General features: G+C 39.6%; 1 pseudogene; it reads left to right on the top strand.

The window, feature by feature from the left end:
* The first annotated feature begins 1246 nt into the window (after positions 1 to 1246).
* Positions 1247 to 2262, top strand: LOC110220579 (protein cornichon homolog 1 pseudogene; annotated as a pseudogene).
* Positions 2263 to 2746: the final 484 nt, after the last annotated feature.

The following is a 2746-nucleotide window of genomic DNA, read 5'->3' as shown; positions in this document are numbered from 1 at the left end:
AAAACTTACCAAAAATGTTTGATACTGTCATATGAGATGTCTTACACAAGATCTGAACAGAAGAGACATTCTTGGGGGAGCTAGGTGGTGCAGTGGATAGAGCACCAGCCCTAGATTCAGGAGGACCTGAGTTCAAATCCGGCCTCAGACACATAACACTTACTAGCTGTGTGACCCTGGGTGAGCCATTTAACCCCATTGCCTAGCCGAAAAAAAAATTCGGAAGCAGCTAGGTGGCACAGTAGATAGAGCACCAGCCTTGAAGTCAGGAGGACCTGAGTTCAAATCTGGCCTCGGACCAAACACTTGATACTTACTAGCTGTGTGACCCTGGGCAAGTCACTTAACTCCAATTGCCTTAAAAAAAAAGAGGCATTCTCTATAGACAGTGAGTTACTCCAGATATTACCTTTTTATGATGATATAATATAGATTCTACCAAGTTCCAGAACATTGCTGAGCCTCTTCAGTAAGATGTGAGATTATTCAAAAGAGATCAGTTTAGCAAACCATAAAGAAGACACTAATGGATAATAAATGCAAATTGTCCAAATTATGATACTGAGTCAGATAGGCAGTCCATTGAATTAGCATATCATGCCTATATTTGAGGGCAGCTAGGTAGCACAGTGGATAGAGCACCAGGCCTGGAGTCAGGAAGACCTGAGTTCAAATCAGGCCTCAGACACTTATTAGCCGTGTGACCCTGGGCAAGTCACTTAACCCTGTTTGCCTCAGTTTCCTCGTCTATAAAATGAGTTGGAGAAGGAAATGGCGAAACGCTACAGTATCTTTGCTGAGAAAACTCCAAATGGTGTCATGGAGAGCTGGACATGACTGTTCTGACTGAGTAGCAACAGCCTGTATTTGGGACAGATGTTTTAGATGGATAAAGGATAGGTAGCTAGACTTGAAGGCAGAAAGACACTTTACTAGCTGTGTGACTTTGATCAAGTCAATAATCTTTCCTGTGCCTCAGGTTTTCAACTTACCAATTAGGCCTCTAAGGTCTCTTCCAAATCTAATTCCATGATTTCACGGTCCTACGGTGTTCTGATGTTATGAGCTGGGCCCACAATTAAAAAGAGGAAAGACAGCAAGATGGATTGTATCTGGGGAGCTGTGAAGAGGTTTAGACCATTCAGAGCTGCTTCCCAGTATACAGACTCATATTTTCGATGCACACATTCTCACAGTGATATTGTATGGCTGTCCATCTTGGGGCACCAAAACCTCTAAGGAATTAATGTTGTCAGTGACCCAGAGAGCTGAGAAACATATGGAGGATGTGAATAACTGCAGCATATTTCCAATGGTTACCTGCCTTCAAGAAGCGATGAAAAAGGTATCATTAAAGAATTTTGGAAAAGGAAGTGGGATGGTTATATGGTGCAAGTGAGGCATAACCAGGGGTAGATGTTTAACAACTAGCTCTCCCGGTAAAAAACTATATGTAAGACGCACTTAAGTTCAATTTGCATCATTGACATTTTCTCTATCACTTTCTTAAGTCTACACAACCAACAGAACAGCACGTCAAACCTAGATTTGTAATACTTAACTACTGGCTACCTCAGTTTCCTCAACTGTAAAATGGCGATGATAATAGCATCCATGTCCTAGAGTTATTGTGAGGATCAATTGAGATAATATTTGTAAAGCACTTATACAGTGCATGGCACATAGTAGGTGCTTCAAAAATATTTTTATTTGTTTTATTTTATTTTTTACCCAGTAGGTCCCACTTCTGTCCTTGCCTTGGTGGCATCAGCCGTGGCCATTTTCCTCTTTCTGCTGGGCCGTGGCGTTCGTGTTCACTGCCTTCTGCTACATGCTGGCGCTGCTGCTCACCACAGAGCTCATCTTCTTTGCCACGTGACACATTATCGCATTTGATGAACTGAAGACTGATTACAAGAATCTTATAGACCAACGTAATGCACTCAGTCCTCTTGTACTTCCAAAATATCTCATCCACGCACTCTTTTGTATCACGTTTCTCTGTGCAGCAGAGTGGCTTACACTGGGTCTCAATATGCCTCTTTGGGGATATCATATTTGGAGTATATGAGTGGACCAGGATTCTATGATCCTACAACCACCATGAACTCAGATATTCTAGCATACTGTCAGAAAGAAGGATGGTGCAAATTAGCCTTTTACCTACTATTATTTTTTTTATTACCTAAATGGCATGATTTATGTTTTGATGAGCTCTTAAGATGATATACAACAGACTCAGTCCAGTTAAGTGCATGCAAAAGCCACAGAGTAAAACGATTCTGTTCAACAAGAACCTGTTTCCAAGATCAGTTTATAGAATACAATCACTTACTTAAAAAAAAAACACTACTTATTTTTCAAATGTTTCCACATTTTTGATTTGTAGAAAGACCGTTTTCATATGTTATGCTTAGACAAAGAAATTAAATGGAATTATGTATTATGTTCTCTAGGAACAGCCATAATTTTCTGAATAGCCATATTAATTACTGACTGTCCTTAGTCTGTTGAAAGTTTTTGTTTACAGGAGCTTGTAGTAGCTTATTTCGGTTTTATTGAAATACTGACTGGTTATAAACTAGCTGTAGAGATCAAGTGCTTTTGAAGGACTAAAAACTTTTCATATGTGACCTTGTGGGAAGTCTCATAAGTTTCTTCATATATCATGTAGAAGATTACATGGATATATTTGCAGATGTAAGGGTGGTGGGATTTTTTTTCTTAACATTTAAATATTAGCCTT

The sequence above is a fragment of the Phascolarctos cinereus genome, unplaced genomic scaffold (assembly GCF_003287225.1).
Source record: "Phascolarctos cinereus isolate Bilbo 61053 unplaced genomic scaffold, phaCin_HiC Scaffold_3;HRSCAF=262, whole genome shotgun sequence".
Classification (NCBI taxonomy): Eukaryota; Metazoa; Chordata; class Mammalia; order Diprotodontia; family Phascolarctidae; genus Phascolarctos; species Phascolarctos cinereus.
Note: the sequence above shows the minus strand (reverse complement) of the source record. Positions and strands in the feature narration are given on the sequence as shown.